The following is a 27954-nucleotide window of genomic DNA, read 5'->3' as shown; positions in this document are numbered from 1 at the left end:
AACAATTTCAATTTACAAAATGTTTGCAGAAATAGCACAAAAAACTGCACATGACTCACTCAGATAACCCCATTCATGTTTTGTCAGTTGCCCAATGTTGTAATGGAACCAATCCTGGAGCATGCAAGGCACCCACTTGTTATGTGTCTCTAGTCTCCTAGTTGCTCATCTTTCCTTGACTTTCATGACTTTGACATTTTTGAAGATGTGAGTCAGTCATTTTGTAGAATATCCCTCAATTTATATTTGTCTGATGTTTTTTCATGCGTAGCCTTGTGTTATCCATTTGGGGCAGGGATAGCATAGGATTTGATGTTGTGTTCTTGCTGTGTCCCATCAAGTGGTGTAGAATGTAGATTTGATTAAAAAGTGATTGCCCAGTTTCTGTATGATAAAATAACTGTTTATGTGTTATTTTTCTTTGTTCTTATTAATGAATAATTTGTGAGTAGATAGCCTGAGATTATGTAAATATTTCATTTACTTTTTGAATTTTATTGGATAAATTTTATTGAATTTTTAATTTATTAGTTTTATTGAAGATTCTGAAATAATTATTACAATAAATGCTAGTAACAATTGGTACCCAATGGTGATTATCAAGTTCTACCATTCATTCTGCATATGTTTTTGTTATCCTACTATACAAGGTACTAATATAGTTTTATAGCATTTTCATCTTAGACAATTATTATATTTGTGTGTTTATTCTTCTATGGCATTTATACTAATATTTCATTTTAGACTAGTGGAAAAATGAAGTAATTGAGAGAAATTCCTTAATTATTTTTATATTTCCATGTTTTGAATAAAAGGAAATATATCATCACCTTTAAAAACAGACAAAAATAATTGAGTTGATATTTTCTACTTTTTACTTTATAAGTTAAAAGCCTCAAATTTTCTCTAAGATAGAAGTCAAAATATATACACCATGAGAAATGGATATTTCAGTTTGCAAGGAAACATCATGAGTAATCTCTTCTCTGGTAAGACAATTCCATATTATGTAGTAACAGATTGATTTTGTAAATGTAAAGAATTTTTATGTTTCCATGGGGATATTAATGATTACATAATGTTTACTATGGGCAAAGTATTGTTCTAAGCTTTTTAAATATATTTAGTCCTTTATTTCTGGCAATAGCTGTATGAGATAAATATTATTATTATGTTATTTAAACATAAGGAAACAGAAGCTGAAAAAAGTGGAATAACTCTCCCAAAGTCACATTGCTATTAAGTGGGAGAGCCAGGATTTAACCTGGTAGTCTGGCCCATGAGGCTGTTCTCTTACACATTCTACTACAAAGCTCTACAACTTAAAAATTAATAAATTATTTGTCACCAAACACCATTGTATTTTCTCATCTCATTATAGAACTAGAGGACTTTTTTTTTGAAAACTTCCATTCAATGACTCAGAAAATAAATTTTTTAAAAGTAAAATAATACAGGAATTTTTTTCTGACTGAAGATCAGATATTACTTTAAAATTTTTATCTTATGTGTGATAAATATAATATCCTAAGTGGCAAGAAATTTTGATCCACTTTTATATTATGTTCATAAATAGCCCATTATTTTTGATATCCTAATGAGAATATATATCTGCTCCAACTCAAAAGGGAGAAAGTAATTATGGATTAGCAAAAAGAAGGTAGATAGATGATTACTATAGCCTCCTCAGATTTATCTTTTATATTACTATACTAGACATTAATATGCTGTTAGAGATTTAAATGGTTAACCACTGACCAAATTGTATTCTTTATAAAAAGTATTAATTTTTTAAATTTAATTTTATTATGTTAGTCACCATACAATACATCATTAGTTTTTGATGTAGTGTTCCACGATTCATTGTTTGCGTATAACACCCAGTGTTCCATGCAGTACGTGCCCTCCTTAATACCCATCACCAGGCTAACCCATCCCTCCAGCCCCCACCCCTCTAGAACCCTCAGTTTGTTTCTCAGGGTCCATAGTCTCTCATGATTTATCTTTCCCTCCGATTAAAAAGTGTTAATTTGAATGGCCAAATCTGCCTATACTGACAAAACCTTTGAATAGCTGCTTAGCTATTTTGTCTAATGAGAAACAAATGGGAATGAGGTTATATTCCTCCAAAATTAGTTTTAAAATTACCACCTCTGCTAGAGGCTGTGGTATATTTAAAAATGAATCTTAGGGGGTGGGAGGATGGGCAAAATAGGTGAAGACAATTGAAGTACAAACTTCCAGTTATAAAATAAATAAGTCACTGGGATGCAAAGCACAGAATAGGGATAGAGTCAATAATATTGTAATAACTTTGTATATGGTGACATATGGTAACTAGACTTGTTTGTGATAATTTCATAATGTATACAAATGTCAAATCACTATGTTGTACACTAATATAATATTGCATGTCAACTATACTTCATAAAAAATAAATTTGAAAAATAAATAAAGATGAATGTTTTGAAGCAAAAAATAAAATGTATGTGGCACATATTTCCATTTGGAATGAAGGTACATTTTGGGGCCATCAAGGTATTTTTATGAGTAACATCAAAACATCTTGTAGCTATTTAAATCTCTCTTGGGTCATGACGTGCTCAAAGCTGAGGAAGAAAGGATGAAGGGCATTTATAAATATATACCCTAAAGGTAGAATAGAAGTTACATACGCACTTCCAGTTAAAATAACATTGTAACTCTTAAAGTTCTAAAACTCATTCCCACTGCAATTTTTATATTAAAAAAGAAGATATAGCCATGTTTTAAAACAATCTAAACATCTCTGTGGACAAGCCACAAAACAAAAAACAAACAAACAAACAAACAAAAAAACGTGTAGCAAGAGTTGAAAAGTGCCTGGTTCTGGGCATAAATGAACAGTGGTTGTCAAGATTCTCTTCCTCTGTGGTAACAAGGACGGAATCTCCTCTAACACAGCGAGAATCAGAAGCCATACTCAGTACCTGAAAGCAGAGTGTGAGAGCTCCCCTCCCCAGGCTGGAAAGCTAAAATAAGCTACAACCACTGCTCAGTGCTGTGATACTTACTGTTCTACTTGGCAAGAGAGATGACAAGAAAGAGCAGAGAGATAAATGGCTACACAATAAGATCTGGGCTAGACCATACCCCAGCTCCTGAGTGGACCTGCTTTGTTTTTGTGGATGAACATCTTCAAGCTACTAACATATTACATCTGGATCTGTACTGAAGACTGTGTTAGGCCAGTTGAAGAACTGTTAAACTACCAAACGGGAAAGTGGGAGCGTAGGGAGAGAGAAAACACACACACACACACACACACACACACGTGTGGTAACCTTTCAAATTACAGTTCCAGAAGAGGTGGAGGAATTTTGACTTCACAAAGGATAGGCAGTAAGTGCAATAAATGGAAGAATGTGCTTCCAAAAAAAAAAATTCAAATGTTATGATAGTATTCTGAAAATATATAGCAAAATATGTTTAAAATTCTCAAAGAAAACAAATGAAGAAATTAACGAACAAAAGTAGGGGGATATAAACTTAAAGAAGCTGGAAAAATAATAATAATAAAGATTTTTAAAAAATCTGTAATGGAATAATTGCTTTATTGGACTTAGTTGAAGAGATAAGTAGTTAATAGGAAGATAATATTGAGGCGTTCACATAGAAATCTGAATGGAAAATGTAGAAATAAAGAGATTGCTAAAAAATTAAGTTAGTGCTGCAATATCAATATCTGACAGGATAGAATTTAAAGTGAAAAGAGATACTATAATAAATAACCCCAAATGTAATATTTTTGAATAAAAATCATAGATTTGCTAAATATATAGAAAAATAAAAATGTTAAATGGAAAATATAGCTAAATCCACTTTCATCTTGGGAGATTTAATGTAATTTCTTCACAAATTCATTAATCAAAAAATTAAAGAAATAATTCTTGATAACATAAAATAGCACATTGACAAATTTCATCTAATAAATATATAGAAACTTGTCTTCTCTACTAAAATACAGGCTATATAGACATGGAATTTTTATAAAAACTGACTCCATACTAATCCACAGGGAAATTTTAATATTTGAAAGAATCAGTGTAATACAGGTTGTATTTTCTGATTAATATGCAATTACCCTAGTAACTAATTACAAAATGATGGTTAAAAGTTATAACAAATACATTTAGAAATTAAAAAGCAAATTTTTATGTAACTCATATAATTAAATAAAAGAACAGTTTTTCTCTCTTGGAGATATGGATCTGCAATCTTTAAAGACTTTCCAAACACAAGACAAGATTAAATTAAAAAAAAATTATAAATATTCGTAAAATCCTGAATTCTAAGTATAAATATAATATTTTAAATAATACAATATAAAAAAAAGTCAGCTTATCATTAAACTTCTGTGACTCTGGAAATTGCAGGTGCACCTTGAAGATATTGTGTTTTGGTTTCCAGACCACTGCAACGAGCAAGTCAAATGAATTTTTTTACTTCCCAGTGTAACAGTTACATTTACACTATTCGTAGAATATTAAGACATAGCATTATTTTTTTTAAAAAAGTACATACCTTAATTAAAAATACTTTATTACTAAAAAAATGCTAATCATCATTTGAGCTTTCAGTGAGTCATAATCACTGATCATAGATAACCATAACAAATATAATAATAATGAAAAATCTTGAAATACTGCAAGAATTACCAAAGTGTGACACAGAGACATGATGTAAGCAAATGTTGTGGGAAAAGTGGCACCATAGATTTGCTCAGCACAGCTTCGAAACTTCAGTTGCAAAACTTCAATTTGTAACTTCAATGCAGTATCTATGAAGTGCAATAAAATGAAGCACAATAAAATGAGGTTTGTTTGTATATGATGGTAGATTAATATCACACACTACTGTTAGAAAAATGTTATTCATCAAAAGTTTAATACCCAGGGGGGGCTTGGGTGGCTCAGTTGGTTAAGCATCCAACTCTTGATTTCGGCTCAGGTCATGATCTCAGGACTGTGAGATAGAGCCCTACCTGGGGGTGTCCCATCATGGAGTCTGCTTAAGTTTCTCTCTCTCCCTCTCTCTTTGCCTCTCCCCCCTCAAAAAAAAATTCAATACCCAGTTAATATAAGCTAACATATTGTTCTCAATATGCTAAGCATTGTTTTATGTATTTAAAGGACTATATATCAATCCTTCGAGATAGATTATTTTATTATGCTCAATTTATACATGAAGAAACTGAGGTACACTCCAAAGTGTCTTGGACAGAAAGAAGAAGAATCTTGTCCCAGATTCACCATTAAACATATTGGCTTTTTTATTTAAAATCACTTATATAACAGTGTGAAAGAAATAGGAGCACAAATTAAAAAAAACACCACCTTGGGCGCCTGGGTGGCTCAGTCATTAAGCATCTGCCTTCGGCTCAGGTCATGATCCCAGGGTCCTGGGATCGAGTCCCACATCGGGCTCCCTGCTCGGCAGGAAGCCTGCTTCTCCCTCTCCCACTCCCCCTGCTTGTGTTCCTGCTCTCGCTCTCTCTCTCTCTGTCAAATAAATAAATAAAAATCTTTAAAAAAACAAACAAACAAAAAAAACCACCACCTTATCTATGGAAAATGCTTGAAGAATATTCTAAACTTAAATTTAATAATCAGTAATAAGCACTGACTCTTTTATGTATAGTTAAACTTAAATGGATGATAATATGACTGAGATTTTACACTTTTAAGGATAAAAATTATAAAACAGAAGAGGCAGACTGCAAATGTAAATCTCAGGAGTTGAGAATTAAGAATTATCTCAACAGAAGTTGTAAAATCAATATTTGAGAGGGAAGTGTTGGAGAATGGGGAAATAAAAGTATTCTAAAATTTTTTTACTAGTGGGTTTAGAATGACATAGATAAGTAAAGCATCTTAATTGAGATGATATTTTAAATTTAATTCCATATAATTATTAGAAAAATTTAGTTTTAGATCTGGTACAAGAAATAGATAAGTAACATGCTATGGGCTGAATGTTTGTGTCTCCCTAAATTTATATGTTGAAGACCTAATTCCCAATGTGATGGGACCTTTGGGAGCTACTTAGGGTTAGATGAGGTCAGGAGAGTAAGGCCTTCACTATGGGATTAGTGTCCTTATAAGAAAAGATACCAGAAATTTTGCCTTCTCTCTTGCCACTCTGTGAGGACACAGCAAGGAGTCATCTAAGAGCTGGGAAGAGAGCTGTCACCAGGAACTGAGTTGGCCAGCATCTTGATCTATACTTCTAAAATTCAGAAGTGTGAGAAAATAAATTTCTGTTGTTTAAGCCACCTGTCTATGGTATTTTGTTATGACAGTCTGTGCAGACTAATACATAACCATTTGTAGAAATGTAAATCATAGCAGAAACTTCTAAATTAACAAGGGGGAAAAAGTAATACAATAAATTAAATCAAGAAACAATGTGATTACAAAAGAGGCAGAAAATCTGAATAGACATTTTTCCAAAGAAGACACACAGATGGCAAACAGGCACATGAAAAGATGTTCAACATCATTAGCAACCATGGAAATGCAAATCAAAACCACAATGAGATATCACTTCACAACTGTTAGAATGGCTAGTATGAAAAAGACAAGAAATAACAAGTGTTGGTGAGGATGTGGAGAAAAGGGAATCCTTGTCCTATTGGTGGGAATGTTAAACAATATGAAGGTCCTCAAGCAATTAAAACTAGAACTACTCTATGGTCTAGTAATTCCACTTCTGGGCATTTATTTGAAGAAAATGAAAACACTAACTCAAAAAGGTATGTGTACCCCTCATGTTCATTGCAGCATTATTTACAATAGCCAAGATGTAGTAGCAAGCTACATGTCCATTGTTGGAGGAATGGATAAAGAAATTGTGGTATATACACAGTGGAATATTATTCAGCCATTAAAAAGAAGGAAATTCTGCTATTTGTGATAACATAGGTGGATCTTGAGGGAATTAGGCTAAGTGAAATAAGTCAGACAGAGAAATACAGATACCATACAATCTCTTTTATATGTGGAATCTAAAAGAAAAGTAAAGAAAAGAACCCCATAGATAAAAAGAACAGATCCATTGGTTACCAGAGGCAGGGTAGGAGGTATGAAAAATGGGTGAAGAGGGTTAAAGTTTTTTAAAAATGTACTTTCAAAACTAGTGGTTCTCCAGATGTTCCCTAGAGGCTCTTGCAAGTATCTAGAAGGCTCTTGTCCACTGTCTCAGCTGACTTCCACAGCCCGGAAACTGCCAAGACCTCACATGTATCTGCCGGTAGCTGCCAATGGGGAATAATGGCTTCTCCCGTCTCCCACCTTTCAGCTCTCACACCAAAGGCTCCGCACTGGCAGCTCTAACCCAGAATCAGGGAGGGAGGGGATTTGGCAGTGCTGTTCCTGGCTTCCCCTCTCCAACACGAGGGCAGCTATAGAAGAAGTTGTGCTAATGTCAAAAGTACGACATATCTTTTCAGTGATGGAGTGCCTTCCACGTGCTAGAAGGCTCATTTACTCATTCCCACAACCGCTTTATAACCCGGTCCACAGCCTGGAGACTGGGGCTCAGAGAAACGAACCGACAACCCCCATGCAAACGCGGGTCCTCCTCATGCAGAGCCACACTGTTTCCACCACGTCACCCCACTACGGACGGACGGACAGACAGAGCGCTCTGTCCTGGCAAGGGAGGGCTTTGACCGCTACCTTTCGCGAAAGGGAACTTCAAGCGATCAAGGACCAAGAAGATGCCAACAGAGAGCCCCCCATGCAAGTGAAGAACCACTCGCCGAGCTGGTTGCCATGACTGTGAGAACCAATACCAATGAAGAATTTTTATTAAATTCTTTTTGAAACGCTTCCTATGCCCGTGATGCATTAGCCGTAACAAAGAGAAACGATATAAAAGGACGAGAAATTCTCTTATGACGATTAAGGTGAATTAAAACCGCTTTAAAAATAAAATAATAAAAAGGAAGATTTAAAAAACAAAGAAACAAAACAAAAAGTTTCATATTTAGCAGCAAATTTCAAATGACATTAGAAAAGCTTTAAAATATTTTCACTAGTTTTTACTGGCAAAAGGAAAAAGGTATAATGGAAAGAGAAGGGTCTTTGGAGTTGACAGACCTGAGTTTAAATCCTAGATCTACCAAATCTTAGCTTTTTATCTTCAGCGAAGTCAATGCACCTTTAGGAGCCTTTGCTTTTTCACCCATAAAAATGTGGATAATGTCCATTTTAAAGTATTATTTTGAAAAATAATCTACATAAAAAATCCATTCAAGCCATAACATGTAAGGAAAGAAAACAAAGCAAAACAGTAGATATTGGTAAAAGTAGTAAACAAATTAGGATAGAAATCATTTAAAAAATGGAACTAAACTATAAATAATTCACTCATCATGACTGCAACAAATAAAGATTATCAATTTTGATTTTTAAAAATGCCAGTGATGTAATTATTAGGAGATACATCTGAATTAAAGTGTAAACAATAGTTTCAAAATTAAGGAATGGCTAAATTATAACAGGAAAATGCAAACAAAATGGAATCTGAAGGTAAGAGATTAATGACAAAGAGTAATTTGATATCAAAACTATCGAGGAAGAAAATATGAATTATTTCATGGTAAAAGATACACTCACAAAACAGATGATAGAGTCATAGGACATTGTGGTTGAAACAGTCTAGCAATCAAACGTATAAAGCAAAATCCAAGGAGAATTTGATTAAGCACAGTTTTAAGTATACATTTTTAAACATATTCTCAAAATTAGATCAATAGATAAAAATAATAAAGAACATAAGATCTTGAATGGAACAGAATAGAAAACCCAAAAATAAATCCACAACTATATGGCCAATTAATCTTCAACAAAACAAGAAAGAATATCCAATGGGAAAAGGACAGACTTTTAACAGTGTTAGGAAAACTGGACAGCAACAAGTGAAAGAAAGAAACTGGACCACTTTCTTACACTATGCGCTAGAATAAATTCAAAACGGATTAAAGACCTAAGTGTGAGACCTGAAACCATAAAGATCCTAGAAGAGAACACAGGCAGTAACCTCTTTGATGTTGGCCATAGCAACGTTTTTCTAGATATGTCTCCTGAAGCAAGGGAAACAAAGCAAAAATAAACTATTGGGACCACATCAAAATAAAAAGCTTCTGCACAGCGAAGGAAACAATCAACAGAACTAAAAGGCAACCTACGGAATGGGAGAAGATTTGCAAATGACATATCTGATAAAGGATTTATCCAAAATATATAAAGAACTTATAAATCTCAACACCTCCAAAACAAATAATCCAATTAAAAATGGGCAGAAGACACGAGCAGACACTTCTCTAAAGAAGCCATACAGATAGCCAACAGCCTGAACACATACAATGATGTTCGTCATCATCAAGGAAGTGTAAATCAAAACTATAATGAGATATCACCACATACCTGTCAGAAGGGCTAAAATCAACAACAGAAGAAACAGCAGGTGTTGACGAGGATGTGGAGAAAAAGGGACACTTGTGCTTTGTTTGTGGGACTGCACCCTGGTACAACCGCTGTGGGAAACAGCATGGAGTTTTCTCACAAAGTGAAAAATAGAACTACCCTGTGATCCAGCAATGGCACTATTAGGTATTTATGCAAAGAATACAAAAGTACTAATTCAAAGGGATATATGCACCCCGATGTTTATAGCAGTATTATTTACAATAGCCAATTTATGGAAACAACCCAAGTGTCCATTGACTGATGAATGGATAAAGATGAGGTGGTAGGTATACACAATGGAATATTACTCTGCCATAAAAAAGAATGAAATCTTGCCATTTGCAATAACATGGATGGAGCTAGAGAGTATATACTAAGCAAAATAAGTAAGACAGGGAAAGACAATACTGTATGGTTTTACTCATCTGTGGAATTTAAGAAACAAAACAAATGAGCAAAGGGAGAAAAACAGAGAGAGAGACATTTTGAGAAACAGACTTTTAATTAGAGAGAACAAACTGGTAGTTACCAGAGGGGAGGTGGGTGGGGGTGGATGGGTGAAATAGGTGATGGGGGATTAAGGAGTGCACTTGTGATGAGCACTGGGGGACGTATGGAAGTGTTGAATCACTGTATCATACACCTGAAACTAATATAACCCTGTATGCTAACTAACTGGAATTAAAATAGAAACTTAAAAAAAGAATATAAGATCTTGAAATATAATCATTAAACTTGTATGTTTATATGTGTATGGTTGTGCATGGGTGTATACATTTATCTATATTATTGCTGTTGCATAAGGGATTTTACTTTAGTTACAAGCTAAGTTAGCCTATTACTGTTAAATGGATACTGACAGAAGACATAGGACTCCTGGATGAGAGAAAAAGGATTTATTTCTGATGTTACAGCAATGCTTGCATCATTTCCTTTTATTTTCCAAGTCCTATATGTGTTTATTTTTTAATTTTTTAAATTTTTTAAAAGATTTTATTTATTCATTTGAGACAGAGAGAGAGCATAAACAGAGGGAGAGGTAGAGGGAGAGGGAGAAGCAGACTCTCCACTGAGCCAGGAGCCTGGTGCAGGACTCGATCGCAGGACCCTGGGATCATGACCTGAGCCGAAGGCAGATGCTTAACCATCTGAGCCACCCAGGTGCCCCTAAATGTGTTTAAATAGATGTCTTGGGTGCATGCCTGCCCTTGCAATGGGTTGTATTATAGAGCAGGAAGACTGTGTTTGAGGAATCTGCCACTTTTATAATGAGAGGCAAGTAAACATGGGCTCTTTGTCTCAGAGTGAGAGAGGTCCTCATCCCACCAGGTTGTTGCTGCAACTTCAACCTGGAGAAATTATCTGGATCAGGGTAGTGCCTTTCATTCTTAGTACATTCAGCAAGAATATACAGCAATGCAAATGTTCAATGACTGATGAATGGATAAAGAAGAGGTTTTATATATATATATATATATATATATATATATATAAAATTATATTCATTGTGTGTGTGTGTGCATACAACACACACAAGGAATATAATTCAGCCATCAAAAAGAATGAAATCTTGGGATTTGCAACAATATGGATGGGAAATAAGCAAAATAAGTCAGTCAGAGAAAAACAAATATCATATGATTTTATTCATATGTGAAATTTAAGAAACAAAACAAATGAACCCGGGGGGAAAAAGAGGCAATCCAAGAAAGAGACTCTTAATTATAGAGAACAAACTGATGGTCAAGAGAGGGGAGGTGGACTGGGGGATGGGTTAAACAGGTGATGTGTACTAAGGAGGGCACTTAAAGTGATGAGCACTGGGTGTTGTATGTAAGTGATGAATCATTAAATTCTACACAGAAACTCATATTGTACTGTGTGTTAACTAGCTGGAATTTAAAGAAAAACTTGAAAAAAAAGAGTATACAGGGATGCCAGGGCCCATGGCATCAAATATATCAGAGATTTCAACAAACTCATTAGCAACATTAACTGTCCCCTGAGAGAAAATAAAAACAGACTCCAAGATACTGCATCCTATAATAAATTATGTATGCACGGAAATAATTGAAATATTTCTTTTTTAAAAAAAGATTTATTTATTTTAGAGAGAGAAAAAAAGAGAGAGTGTGCACACGTGAGTGAGAGGAGGGGCAGAGAGAGAAGGAAGAGAAGCAGACTCCCTGCTGAGTGTGGAGCCTGACACAGGGGTCCCTCTCACAGCCCTGAGATCATGCCCTGAGCTGAAATCAAGAGTTGGATGCTTAACTGGCTGAGCCACCCAGGCACCCCTTGAAATATTTCAATAAATCTAAAAGACATAAAACATATGGCAGGGAAGAATTCTAAACAAGACCAGAAACTTGGAAGACAAAAAAACACAGATAAAATTACTAAACTGTAGGAAATTTGTTTTAAATGTCAACAGATAAAAAATCTGTATAGATACATTTTTGCAGCACAGACGATCACTGTCTATAATGTTGATGAAAGAACAAAATCCAAGAACAAAGAAAATGAAGAAATGATATGAGTAGGAAAATCACAGAAGAGCAAACCTAAATAGTAAATATTAGTAGTCAGGATAATGCAAATCAAAGTAAAAATGAGATAAAAATTTTCTGTAAGGATGGCAAAAATTGTAAAAAGCAGTAATATTTATATGGTAGGTCTGGATCAAAAAGGTGTGTTCATAAATGGTGACATAAATTTGATAGTCCCACTCCTGGGAAACTATCCTATAAAAGTTAGAGAATGAGTATGTGTACCCACATTTCCTATTATGTCACATTAAATATGTTTCTTGTAGTCATTCTTTTTGCAAAAAATCTGGAAACAATGTAAATAGTCTATTAATGAGGAGATACATACCCAGGAGCAAGGCATTCTCTGAGACGGGATGCCCTCTAAGTGCCAGAAGGTAAGGTAAAACAGAAGTATATGCTTTTGAAACAGTAATCATGCAAAACAAGAAGATATGAAAAAGTACAGTAAAAAGTAGAAGTCCCTCTCCCTGGCATATACCAGGGGCCTGTCAGTGTTTTGACCTGGATTGATAACAGGATGAAACATGAAAATACATTCCGAAGGAAGGGGTCAAGGCGCCTATAGGCCAGAATGTCTCCCTCACTGTGGGCTGCAGGAAATGCCAGTGAAGGCCTAAATTGAGAGCATGTCTTAGGTTATGTTCTTTATTCACCTGAGATATGCCAATGATGTATTATTAAGAAAGAGAAGTAAGCTGAAGAGTAAAGTCTACAATATCAATACATTTTCTTAAAAAGACACATGAACAATAAAACCCTCCAGATGTATACAGACATTTGTGCATTTTTTAGAGTAAGACAAAGACAATTTGACATATTGATCTAGTGGAGACAGGGATGTAAATGGGAAAGGTTTGAAGAGAGTATATATATTAGCTTTTCTCACACAGCATTGTGCTATTTTACCAGTTCTTGTGTGTATTACTATGACAATTTTGGAAAAGTAATTTAATAAAGAAAATTCATAAAAGAATGGTGCATTTTATGCCTTTTCACACACAGAAGGCAAAGTATTTTGACCAATAGTTGAAACTATGCTTTCCTTTACCTTTCCTTTCCTTTACCAATTTTATGTGGCGGGAAAACCATGTAATAAAGTGAATAAAAACAAAACAGAAGCAAACCTGTACATTAGTTCAGACTTCACTTTGTGAGTACAATTAAACAATCTGAATCTGTCACAGGTAAAACTTACCTCAGTGATTCCATTGTGAGGAATAAAAGAGATATTATGTTGTTCTGGAAGTATTTTGAAGGATTTATTTATTCATTTTGGGGGGGAGAGGGAGAGAATCTCAAGCAGGCTCCATGCCCAGTGCAGAGCCCCACAGGGAGCCCCACAATGAGCCCCATATGGAGCTCGATCCCCTGGCCCTGAAATCATGACCTCAGCTGAAATCAAGAGTCAGATGCTCAGCTGACTAACCCACCCAGGCGCCCCTGTTCTGGAAGTATTTTGTAAACAGGATATTACTATTCTATTGTTTTCAAGATGGCAAGAATGACTTCATTATTCTCTTTCCAATATGTGTATGAAAAAGGGTGGGAGTGGGGGAGATAGAAGGGATTGATTTGAAGAGTAGAACTCAATTACCTTTATAATTTTAAGGAAATGGATAAATACCTTCTTAATAATCATGTATTATTCTAGTGCCCATATTTACCTAACATTGTAGACCTGTTAATTTAAAATCAAAATCAAAACATTGATCAAAATTAAATCAAAACAGGGCGCCTGGGTGGCTCAGTTGTTGGGCATCTGCCTTCGGCTCAGGTCATGATCCCAGGGTCCTGGGATTGAGCCCCACATCGGGCTCTCTGCTTGGCAGGAAGCCTGCTTCTCCCTCTCCCACTCCCCCTGCTTGTGTTCCCTCTCTCGCTGTCTCTCTCTCTGTCAAATAAATAAGTAAATAAATCTTTAAAAAAATTAAATCAAAACATTGTCTTCCTGTATATAAAAGCTTTTAAAGAAATAAAACTGAGTAGTCTAAAAATAAAATATGTTAAAATATGAAAAAATTTCTTAAGGTGGATATGTAGGTTTATATGGTATTTATTTCTATGGTACATATGCTTCTTTGGAGAAAGTTCTGCCTTTTAAGACCATAGGAAATTAGAGGAAGCTAAAAAAAAAAAAAAAAGAGAGAGAGAGAGAGAGAAAGCTCTTAAAAGGCACAATGTGGTGGTTCGTTTCACTATTTCAGGCATTGCTTAACAATCTGTTGAGAATGCAACTTGAACTAAACAACAAGCAGGCGCATTTTATTCGCTTTCCAAGAGCGACAGGTGCAAAGAAGCTTGAGGAAAAAGCATTCATTATGGCAAAGGTTAAAATTAGGTACTTAAAAATCGTCATCTAATTTAGGTCATTTATCATTCTCCTCAAAGCCCCTTTTGTACAATTGAATACTAAAGTGCTTAGCTTACTATTAGATCATCACAGCTGCTACAGTATCACTCAAAGCAGATGTTTCACAGACAGAGAGAGCCCAGCTAATTTGAACAGAAACATGGTGACTGCAAGTCACTTTTTGGCAGGTCCAGCAGTGAATGTGAATATACCATGCAGGTGCAACTGTACGTGGTGAATTGTAGCATAAATGCTTCGAGAAAGAGAAAAGTGATATTGGTGAGAGATCCCTGAAAGGATTTTCTTCCTGAAGGATTAGAAATCCAGAGCCTGTACACTGTGGTTTGCTGTGATGTGATTCAAACTACTCCTTCCCTATCGAGAGGAGGGAACAAAAAATAAAATGGTTGGACTAATTATAGTGTGTCCTTGTAATCATTTGCACTTGGAAGTAAAGCACTGAGGACATTTCTTATACTTAAATCAGGAACTCATATAGTAATACTTCCCAAATTTTGCCCCTAGTGATAGCAGTGTAGGGATTCATATTTCTACATGTTTACATATATTTACATGCATGTGTAAAAATCAGAAGAAACCTGTGAAACTCAGAAATATTGGACACATACCATAAATTCCTTGTCTAATTCCTTATTATTGTAATTCATGGCATGACATTTCTGTGGAAAAGAAAATGCCCCTTCCACTTACAAAAATGTCCCTTCTACTTACAAAAATAATGTGGAGATATTTGTGACAAGTGGCTAATTTAATTCTCGTGCTTAGTTGATAACTAAATATACTTGAGTTAAATAGGAGAGAATCCCTTGATTAAGTCTAAGAAGTTTAAAAAATGTGAGTGCAACCATTAGATTTTATTTCTTATCAAATAACTGTCCTCGATATATTTATATTTATAACGTATATATGAATTTACATATATTTATGTGTATACATGTATATATATAATACATGTTTTATTTACAAAAATATATTCCTAAAGAATGCACGTAATGATATTTTTAGAAGTTAATATAACAACAGAAACTATGGCATTGTATAAGTTTCTTAGGGCTACTGTAAAAAATGACCGCAAACTGGGTGGCTTAAAATAGCAGAAATATATTGTCTCACAGCTCTGGAGGCCACATACCCCCCAAGGTCACTAGGGGAAAATCCTTTCTTGCTTCTTCTGGCTTCTGGTGGCTCCCAGTGTTTTTTGGCTCGGCTGCATCAATCGAATCTCTGCCTTCATCTATCACATCATCTTCTCCAATTTCTCCCTGTGTCTTCTCCTGCTGTGTCTCTTGTAAGGACACTTGATGTTGAATTTAGGACTCACCTAGATAATCCAGCATGACCTCATCTCGAGATACTTAATTGCATCTGCAAAAGTCCTTTTTCCAAATAAGGTCACATTTTCACAGGTCTGGGGGTTAGGATGTGAACATAACTTTTGGGGGGTACCATTCAACTTACAACAGACATTATAGATGTAAATAGATATTTTAAACAATGCTACTCAGAGTAAACCTAGTCCTCAGACAGCTACCAAGTTTGTACTATTTGCTATTGGTCTGCACCAAGATAAGGAGCTCGCTCCAGGATGTTCATCCATTTCATTACAAAGCACACCGTTAGATTTGGCTAATGTTTTTTGGGTAGAGTTTTTTTTTTTAATTTTTATTGTTATGTTAATCACTATACATTACATCATTAGTTTTTGATGTAGTGTTCCATGATTCGTTGTTTGTGCATAACACCCAGTGCTCCATGCAGAACGTGCCCTCTTTAATACCCATCACCAGGCTAACCCATCCTCCCACCCCCCTCCCCTCTAGAGTTTTTGATGACAGAAATGGTACATTGATTTATTTTCCAGAGCTTGCTCCTTATCACATCACGGGCCAGTACCTTCTGAGTTGTATAGTTTTGAAATATGACGGCAAAATTGATTCTACATTGCTGTGTCCAGTGTAGTCTTATTGGACTGTGAGTCTAATATGGTCACTATCAAAAGCTTCTGCTCATTGAGAGTGGGGTAGTTACATAAGATACCTGGTCATCATGGAAATCACTGATTGATTAGTGCTGGGTAGGCTCGTACCAGGTGGCATGGAACAATGTGATGTAATTTAAATGAAGAAAAATGGACATCAATGTGTTTGGAAACATAATATTTTTAAAAGATTTATTTATTTATTTATTTGACAGGGGTGGGGAGAGAGAGAGCACACGCAGAGGAGCAGGAGAGGGAGAAGCAGGCTCCCCGCTGAGCAGGGAGCCCTATGCGGGGCTCGATCCTAGGACTCCGGGATCACGACCGAAGCCGAAGGCAGACGATCAACTGACTGAGTCACCCAGGTGCCCCTGGAAACATATCATTGCCTAACCAAACGTGGGTTTGTTTTGCCTTTGTTTCCTATATCATATTATTTTTCATAGAATAGTAAGTACAATGTGCGATACAGTATATAAAGTTGTTTTTATTGTCATTAAATGGAACACATGCCGTCAAAATCCCAGCCCCTGGATTTTTACCTCTCCTATAAAGCTGATGTCATCATCTCCAAGGTGTCATTTGTGAATACCATCTGCAAGCCTTTTCAAATCCATGGGTGTCTCTGTTGGCTAAGAAAATTCGATTTGTCCTCAATTGTGTGCAAGGCAATGCAAGTCCTCCTCTGGCTTATCTTCAAGTATGACATGTTTCTTAAAGCTTTTAAGCTAAGCTAACTATCAGAAACTGCAGTAATATTTCTCTATGCAATGCCACATTTACTTTTCTCTATTGATCATCAACTTTTCTCTCCAGAGATCTATTGCTTTTGCTAACCGGAGTGACTCAGGGACTTGTCTCCAGTCAGTTGGTTCTTAAGCCCCATTCATTTTTGTTGTGTATTTCTGTGTTGCCCTTATTACATATTGTTTTCATTTTCAAAGGAGCATAAAATCATATTTCTCAAGGATAAAAAGGGCCTAAATCAATTTCCCTAAAATACATTCTGAAAGCAGCATTAAGTGTGGCATCCACCTTCATTATGCCGTTGAACTTGAATTTGTTGAACTGGGAAGTTAAGATGTTAATGTCAGACTAAATCACAAAATTAAAGTCTTGGGTCATCACGGTCCATTCAGAATAGTCACTTGAGTATACAGTATATATATAAAAATCCCAACATATTTTAAAAATAATTTATTTTTCCCCCCCTCTGTCCCTAGGGAACAGTTTTAAGCAAAGCATTTCCATATGGAAGGAGTGAGGGGATTTAACGGGCTGTGTAGCATCACTCATGAATAATATTTAAGTCTCAAGAGCATAACTGGGCTTGAAGATTAGGGTATATAAAAGCATTTCATTCCCTAGTATGTTCATATACTGTCAGGGCAGGAAACTCCACAAACACAATTATAAACAACCCCAAAAGCCATGTAATCAAGCCTACCATTACATGATCTCATTGGAACATGGAGACTCCCACTCTACTAGTAAAAAGGAAATCAATACGGTAGCTTCTGGGTCACTTATTCTTGTGAAAGTAAGATTGGAATATGCATTTTGGCATTAATATTTTCATAAATTGGAAAGAATAGTCTGGCAAAGATGATCACTTTTAGAGAGTTAGTGATATAATAATCATTTCTAGATTACTGAAATCAGAAAGGACGTTCTTCTCTTTCCATTGCTTTCCATGAACTTGAAGGCAGGCAGTCGTTCTCAGGCCCGAGTGCATCGGTGGCATGAAGAGCTGGCAACATTTAACAATATCAGATGCTCAGGTCCCATGCCTACCTAAGATTCTGATTCATTTGGTTTAGCTTTTTCAAAGCTCCCCAGTGAATTAAATGTGCCAGGGGTTGGAGAACAAGGCTTATTCAAGAGCAATGATTATCAAATTCTAGTATATAAGAATCACATGAAAGTTTAATAAAATGTGTATTCTGGTGCTAAACTTCCGGAAATTTTGATAGAGTATGTCTCAGTAAAGATCCCATCATCACATTTTTGCAAGCATCCCAGGGGATCCTATACCCATGGTCCATGTACTATATTAGTTGAGAATGAACTAAGCAGAATCCTTAGGGAGATGTCCTACCGATTTGAGTACTACTTCATACAACACTGAGCTTGCAGGACTTTAACTATCTTGGCTTATATAATCACATTCATGCTCAGTTTCCATTTATGATTGGGAAACATATTATACGAAAATTCCAACTTTGTAAGTGAAAAAACAGGCCACAGAATGTTAAAATGGCTTCACTCATTCTATAAAAGAGAGGTACCACACCCAGACTAATTCTAGTTTATTGTTTTGTCAGTCTACCCAAATAATCTCAGATTATCTAAATGCTATCCAAATAAAGTTACAGTGGTCTGGCTCTGGGGTCAAATAAATTATGATAAGACAAAACCATGCTGGAAGATTTATCAGCACAGAAACTTCATGCCTAAGAGGCAGAATAGTCTAGGAGACAAGATCAGGGGCTTGGGAACCAGAGTGCAGGAAATGTGTGGATGCTGGCTCTTCCACTAACCAGCTGTGTGACTCTAAGCAAGTTACTTCATTTCTCTGTGCCTCAGTTTCCTCATTTGTCACATAAGGATAATTCCTATCTCAAGGTTTTGGCAAGGGTAAATGGATTATTTTGTATAAACTCTTCAAACAGCATAATGTAAGTGCTTTGCAGATGTACATGCTGAATAGTTGGCTTTTACTATTTGTAGGTATTTTTAGGGACTATATTTAGATGAGGTGCTGTGATTCAAGTCATATGGAGAAGACTGCATTTTTGTTTTTGGTAAATTTTATCAAATCTTCAATTGTGTTTAATCATAGGCTACATTTAAAATACCTTTCCATTTAATCAAATGAGTTGAAAATTGCACAGGGGGGATTTATATTTCAAAATTTCTTTTCATTCTATTTGGTTAAGCATCTACTCTATTCCTCCTCCATAACCAAACCAAACCAAACCAAACCGAACTTGCTTTGTTGTTGTGTAGTAACATCCCAGAATGCAAGTTAACTGAGATATAAAAACAAAGATCGTACCGCACCAAAAGGAAAAGGTATGCTTCCAGGCCAGTTGTAAAAGTTGGGGTGCTGAGCCCACTAGCTTCAGACTCATGAAGAGTGGGTTCTCAGACAGAAGTCTGTGATAGGAAATATATTCTCTACCTAGATTCAAAGGGAAACATGAGTCAATCATTTCAGGGCACTTTCCCACACCCAGTCCTAAAAGCTATACTGACTTTCCCCATCAGCAGGGGTACCAAAGAGCAACGTTCAATAATTCCAACAAACTGCAGTAAAAGACTGTAATGACATCTGATGGCAGCCATGGAGAGTGGAGACACAGTCAGTGTAATGAGCAGTTTTGAAATGACAATAATTATGGTCCAATGAGGCTGAGAAGAAAGGTTTTAGAGGCTATTTTTAGGTTCATGTAATGATCATCTCTGGCTTTTAAAACTTCACTGGACCACCTGGTATGGTTTGTTGGCCCAGTTTTATAATTTCCCTATTATGCACTAAATCCTTTTGGGGTATGTGTGTCTGGAACAAAGCAGGGTATAAAAATATATAGATGAATAGAAATAATGTTGCAATGTGTGAAGGAATAAAATTTTGGCAATAGTATGTGGACATGACATATCTTGCTGCCACATTTTATGTTCCCTAGGGTTTGATGGTTTCCCCTTGAATAGCGGGACTTCTTTAGAAAAGAGGGACATAGAGTTACGAACTCTCAGTTTTTAAAAAATTTTAATTCCAGTGTAGTTAACATACAGTGGTATATTAGTTTCAGGTGTACAAGATAGTGATTCAACAATTCTACACATTATTCAGTGAGAGGGAATATTATTTTTATGCATAAATAATTCTGTCTTTATCGAGATAAGGAATGAGTACTGTTACCTGCTGTTCTCATAGGGTAAATGATTTATGTTCTTTTGTCCACAGAAAGTTGGGTTTTGGTTCAGAAATGGATCAAGTCTTTTATTTACTTTTGTTTTTGTTATCATAGTTGTTTTATGAAGAAATAAGGATTTGTAGCATCGGCTTAACACAGTTACCTCCAGAACACTGAGTTGGCAGAAGAAGCCAGAACTCTATGTTTAGGAGCAAGCAGCACATACCTCATTATTTGTGATCGTTCCTTTCAACTCATTTCAAATTCTGCCTCTGTCTTGCCAAGTGTTTTAAATGTTGAAGTGTCTATTGCTTAGGTTGATAAAAACACTAGCGGATCTAACGTTACTTGTGACACTAATAAATCTTTTATAATACGGTGTGCTCAATCCCTTAAATAAAAATAAAATGCAAAGGCAAATAGAAGAGGGACACTATGCCATTTTTAGTGTGTTGTCTGTTCCTTTTCCTTCTTTCCTGTTTTCCTTTTGTTGTACTTCCGTCCATGTTCGTTAATTCTTGGCTTCTTTTTCTTTCCTGTCTTGGGTCCAAAACACACTGCACGGAAAGAAATATTTAAAAATGAGTTTGTTTAACAGAAAGCAGCTGTTTCAAATTTTCTCTGCTTGGAAAAGAGACGAGTCTTCTTTAAAAATTGGGGGCATCGAATTTAAGTACCGTCCATGTTTTAACCCAAACATGCTACGGTTTACTGATTATATTTAAAGTTTAGCTCACCTAGTTTTATTTGTAAAGTAAACCCAGGACAGCTCCTCCCACAGGGGTTCTATGACCACTTGGTGGCGATGTTGTAGAGGGGATTCAACACTGAATGGGGGTAGAAAAACCCAAGGCCCTTTCCAACCCAGGAGCTAGCACTGTGATTTACTGAATCTCAGTTCTACATCTTAATTATTCAGAGGGCCTTATAGCATGGAGACTGGCTCGAATTTCCCACAGCAGAGTGATAAAACATGTTACACACCATCATTTTTACATAAATAGCCACCATACCAAATTCCCAAAGCTAGCAAAATTAAAGCAAAGTCTTTTATCTTTTTCTTCCAAATAACTGTAAAAATACCTGCAATGTAAAATATATATGTAAATAAATAAAAACAACAACAGAAAAACAAAAATAGAAGAAAAAACCTTGAGTTGATTTTGTTCAATATAAAAAATATAATGACATACCAAGTCTTACTAAGTCTGAATCGAATTTTCCACTACGGGTTCATGTTGTTCAATTTTCTCCATGAATGAAATACTGAGGCCACAAGTAAACATATTTTTTCTTATGGATTCTATGCCTTTTAACATCTCGACATCTATGTTTATGCTATTTCCTTTGCACAGAATACCCTCCCACCCACAAACTCCCCAAACCTCTGCAAGTCTCTCCTTCAGAGAGCTACCACTATTCGTCACCCCTTACTTACTCCTCAACAAAACGTTGCAACTGTATTTTATTTAAATGCATGCATGTCTCTCTCCCTGATGAAATGTGAGTTTTTCAAGGGAAAGGACCATTTTCATTTGCCGTTTTTGTAATTCTCTTGCTTTCCTGCCTTCCTTCTTCTATCCCTTCCCCTCTGCCCTCCCCCCCACCTACTCTTTTTAAATAACTATAATATGTCTATAATAGATCTTACATTGTGTGGATATTGCAGATATGATAAATCCAATATGGTACCTAATATCATGGCATTTACCATCTCATAAGAAATAGGGTCAAGTAAATGAACAGTTATTTATGTGTGCCTTGATAGGGGACAAGCCCTTGGTACTTAGAAATAACCATGAAAGCTAAGATATACTGCGTAGTTACTGTGTCATAGACACTTATAAGAATTTTACTTATATTAATTTCTAATCTTTTTAAAAACCTTTATTGATATTAAATTTACATACTACAAAGCTCCCTCACTTAAAATGTACATGCAGTTCAATGGTTTTTATTGTATTTATAAAATTGTGAAACCATCAGCAAAAATCAATTTTAGAACTTTTCATCATGCCAAGAGGAAAGCCTGTACCCACAAATAGTCACTCCTTACTCTTACCTCATATCTTCCCTCAGTCCCTGGCAACCATGAATTTCCTTTCTGTCTCTGTAGATTTGCCTTTTCTGGACATTTCCTATAAATGGAATCATACAATATATGCCCATTTTTGTCTGGCTTTCTTCCGTTAACACAACATTTTCAACATTCATCCTTATTGTATGTGTCAGTACTTAATTCTATTTTATTGTCAAATGGTATTCCATCATATAGATAGACCACATTTTGTTCTTTCATCGGTTCATAAACATTTGGGTTGTTTCCATTATCCATGTACAAGTTGCGTGTGTGTGTGTATGCGTGTAAGTTTTCATAAATTTCATATGTACATCCTAGGAGTGAAAATGCTAGGTTATATGGCAACTTTATGTATAATATTTTGAAGTGCTGCCAACTCTTTTTCAGAGTGGTGGTATTGTTTACATTCCCACTAGTAATGTATGGAAGTTCCCATTTCTCCACATCCACAGCAACACTTGCTGCTGTATGTTTTTTTTGATAATAATCATCTGAATGGTGTGAACTGGTATCTCATAATGGGTTTGATTTGCAGTTCCCTAGTGTTTAATAATGTTGAGCATCTTCTCACGTGCTTATTGGCTATATATATATCTTCTTTGGAGAAGGAAGATATATTAAAACCCTTAACATTTTAGTCTTGATATCAATCTATGAATTCAATGCAATTATTATACTCATTTTATGGATGAGGACTTAGAGGCCTAAGGAGGCCTAGGGACAAACAGCTAGATTACAGCTAAGGTGCTCTGATTCCAGGGTGCATACTGTTACTGACTATGTCTATTTCCTCTCATTACACGTAGAAACATCTTAGATCAAGTGTAGTATGTAGAAACACGTTAAGTATTGAATGTCAAAATTGCTTCTTTTTCACATATGATAACCAATTCTTAACAATAAACCATAATCTGATATATTATTTTGAATTTTTTCTATTTACATGCCTACTAAACTTTTGATTTATATTACAATTACTTAATTTATTTCTGATTTATACTTACATTTTTATATTCCCAGTTAAAGTATACATTCTTTGAAAACACAGACTTCATTTAAGATTTCTTTTCTATTTCCGGTATGGTGCTCGACACATACAAAATTTACTTACAATAAAGACCTGACTATGAATTGATTTACTTACAATGCTATTTAAGCTTATGAACATTTTTCGAATTTACCCATCATTGAATTGTTTTAGCAAAGAATGTAAATCAAAATTATCTGTGGAACTTTTTTCTCAATACACATAATTGGGACTTAGTGCCGAAATCTTCTTCGATAGGTATCATCTTGGATCCAAATATTCAATTACTAAAAATTTGATCTTCCTGCAGGAATTAGGACTTGAGGAACCAACTCAAGAAAATACTGACACTGTTGCTACTGCTATAACAGGGAATCATAATGTCTTTTGTCTTTGACCACAGAGTCTTGTGTTTTCTGCCAGAATCCATGAAACTGTGCCAGGCTTGCCTTACTTGCAAGTAAGGTAAATCTCAGACCCTTCACAGTTATTGATGCACTTTTGTTCTGAGAGAGGTTGATCAGCAACAATAAACATTCTCATTTGATTCAATTTTAAATAAGACCCAGAATAACACATTGAGATTTGAAGTGAAATATAAAGACTGGCTGACCCATGGTTAGTCCACTTTCTAAGTTAACATTGTCCCCCCAAAACATCTCCTATTCTATTAACTGTACCATTCAAGCTCCCGTCATCCACAATCATTGTCTTTGTCATAAGCCTCTTTGACCCGTAGTCCTCTCTCATAATATTGTTATCAAGACCTAGCAACCCCTCCTTCACCCTTTAGCCTTCCCTTGGACACTGTTACCTATGCTGCTTCTCTCAAGCTCTCTCTTCTAAGAACTAAAATTCCACCACAAGACTCTTAAGTGATTTTGTTTTCTCCTCATCTGCATTGGTTCTTTTAGTGGGGAGCAGAAAGGGAATTTTATAGCATTTGTTTTATATTACTTTACAGAACAGTTACTATTATGCTTTCTCCCTTTCTGTATTGTAAACTCCCTAAGAATAGTAATGCAAAAAAAAAAAAAAAAAGAATAGTAATGCAAGTTTTATTCATTTTGATGCCCTCTATCCCCCATGGCCTGGCATAATTACTGAATTTAATGGTTAGTAAAACCCTTTATGAATGAATAAATTTTAAGCATGTAATTAACATAATTATTGCACATTCACCAAGTGTGTAATGTGATTTCAATATAGGCACTTTACTACTTTTTATAAGCCAAAAATACATTAGATGAACATGGTTTGTACTTACAGAGGGAAATTGGCACATAACTAGATCATTGTCCAAGGGCTTTATTTGCCAAGTTAGGACGGTTAGATTAAAACATCAATAGGTTTTCAGTATTAGGCTAAGTGTGTATGTTTATTGTCTCAATTTGGAAGTTTCATGAATAATAAAATGAGTATTAGGAAGATAAACACACCACAAATAATAAAACTTAATTATGCCCCATTAAAGACATTGCTTTAGGCTAAAACTTTAAATCAAAGACCCACAAATATTTGTGTTTGTGGATCACAACAATTATGTGAAATCAATGATAGTTCTGCTCACTAGGAAACCCTTTGTTCAAGACTTCAGTGACAAGAGGTGCCTGGCTGGCTCAGTAGGTGGAGCATGTGACTCTTGATCTTGGGGTTGTGAGTTTGAGCCCCACCTTGGGTGTAGCGATTACTTAAGACAATAAAACCTTTTAAAAAAGACTTTAATGACAAGGTATGAAATATATAAAGGAGAACGTAGAAAATTTGTAAGAAGATGTTTTTTGGTGAATTCCATGCATCCTATTATATATCTCCACCTTTACATGAGATCTCAGTTTTTCTGAATGTTGCTTAAGGTCTTAGATCTAGAACCCAAAGCATCTGAATTCATGGGTCCACCCAAATGTGCTATACTAGGGATTTAGGCAACTCTGTAGACCAGGGGCTAAAAAAATAGTGCTTAATCTTTTAGGGCTTATCATTAAATATGTATTATGCAACTCAAATTAAAAAATTACTTTATTAAGGCTCATGTAACTCATTTTTATTATTGTATGCCAAAATTACTTCTTGTATAATATATAATTGTGTACTTTTATGTAGTATGAAGGTTTTTTTGAACAAAAGTAAATTGGTAGCAAAGGCAGGTGATTTAGAAATGCATTGGGTATTAAGACATCTTAGTTCATTTTTGCTTTTGTTTCCCTTGGCCTGTGGTGACATGTCTGGTAAAAGACTAAACCTCTTTGCCATGGTCAAAGAGGTTTCTGCCTGTGTTCTCCTCTAGGATTTTGATGGTTTCCTGTCTCACATTAAGGTCTTTCATCCATTTTGAATTTATTTTTGTGTATGGTGTAAGAAAGTGGTCCAGTTTCATTCTTCTGCATCGTGCTGTCCAATTTCATTCTTCTGCATCGTGCTGCCCAGGTTTCCCAACACCATTTGTTGAAGAGATTGTCTTTTTCCATTGGATATTCTTGCTTTGTCAAAGTTTAGTTGACTATATATTTGTGGGTCCATTTCTGGTTCCTCTATTCTGTTTTATTGGTCCATGTGTCTGTTTTTGTGCCAGTACCATACTGTCTTGATGACTACAGCTTTGTAATATACCTTGAAATCTAGAACCATGATCCTCTAGTTTGTGTGTGTGTGTGTGTATGTGTGTTTTCTGAATTGCTTTAGCTATTCAGGGTCTTTTGTGGTTCCATACAAATTTCATCAAGATAAAAAACTTCTGTACAGCAAACGAAACAATCAACAAAACTAATAGTCAGGATATGCAATGGGAGAAGATATTTGCAAACAACATATCTGATAAAGGGTTAGTATCCAAAATCTAAAAAGAACTTAACACACTCAACACCCAAAACCCAAATAACCCAGTTAAAAAATGAGCAGAAGACATGAATACACACTTTTCCAAAAAAGACATCCAGATGGCTAACAGACACATGAAAAGATGCTCAATGCCATTCATCATCAGAGAAATGCAAATCAAAATCATAATGAGAAACCATCTCACCCCTGTCAGGATGGCTAAAATTAACAACACAAGAAACAACAGGTGTTGACGATGATTCAGAGAAAGGGGAACCCTCCTGCACTTTTGGTGGGAATGCAAACTGGCACAGCCACTCTGAAGAACACTATGGAGTTTCCTCAAAATGTTCAAAATGGAACTACCCTATGATTCAGCAATTGCACTACTAAGTATTTACCCAAAGGATACAAGGATATAAAAATACAGATTTGAAAAGATACATGCACTCTGATGTTTGTAGCAGCATTACAATAACAGCCAAACTATGGAGAGAGCCCAAATGTCCATCAACTGATGAATGGATAAAGAAGATGTAGTGTGTTAGGGCGCCTGGGTGGCTCAGTTGGTTGAGCGACTGCCTTCGGCTCAGGGTCATGATCCTGGAGTCCCTGGATCGAGTCCCGCATCGGGCTCCCTGCTCGGCAGGGAGTCTGCTTCTCCCTCTCCCACTCCCCGTTTGTGTTCCCTCTCTCACTGTGTCTTTCTCTGTCAAATAAATAAATAAAATCTTAAAAAAAAAAAAAGAAGATGTAGTGTGTACACACACACACGCGCACACACACACACTGGAATATTACTCAGCCATCAAAAAGAATGAAATTTTGCCATTTGCAACAACAATGGATGGAGGTAGAATGTATTATGCTGAGTGAAATAAGTCAGTCAGAGAAAAAAAAATACCATATGATCTCACTCATATGTGGAATTGAAGAAAGAAAACAGATGAACATATGGAAAGGGGGAAAAGAAAAAAAAAAGGAAGAAAGAAGGAAACAAGCCACAAGAGGCTCTTAACAAAAGAGAACAAACTGAGGGTTGATGGAGGGAGGTAGGTGGGGGATGGATATTAAAGAGAGCACTTGTGATGAGCACTGGGTATTATATGTAAGTGACATATAACCACTGAATTCTATTTCAGAAACCAATATTACACTGTATGTTAACTACCAAAATTTAAATAAAAATTAATTAATTAACTAATTAATTAAAATTAGACATCTTAGACTTAGGCAAATATTTGTAATAGAAAAGGAATTTAATTTTTGGTGTGAAAATCTGAATTTAGATCTTGGCTCTGGAGGCAATGTGGAATCAATGAAAGATATCATAGTATGTATTTAAATAAAAAAATGACTTTAGGTTCTGTGGATGATCTTTTGGAGGGAGAAATGATTGTTGGTAGGGTAATAGTTTGATGGCTGTTAGGTGTGAAAAAAATCCACTATTGCATATTGTAGAGAGAAAAGATTAAAAAAATCTATGAGAAGAAACCAAAACAAGTAGACAAAATGATTCTCTGGTTTCGGGTTTTCACAACTGGATAGGTAGAGTTACCACAATACTGTATGTATTTCCACAAGTTTGCAAATAACAAGATTTAAGTAGAAATTAATTAATATAAATCATTATCTTTGTGAGGGGAGAGTATGGGAGAGAAGTCAGGATGGGAATATTTCTCTATTGCTTGTTATTTAAT

This window comes from Mirounga leonina, unplaced genomic scaffold (assembly GCF_011800145.1).
Source record: "Mirounga leonina isolate KUSES-001 unplaced genomic scaffold, KU_Mleo_1.0 Mir_169, whole genome shotgun sequence".
In the NCBI taxonomy this organism is placed as follows: Eukaryota; Metazoa; Chordata; class Mammalia; order Carnivora; family Phocidae; genus Mirounga; species Mirounga leonina.
This window is presented reverse-complemented; position numbering follows the sequence as displayed.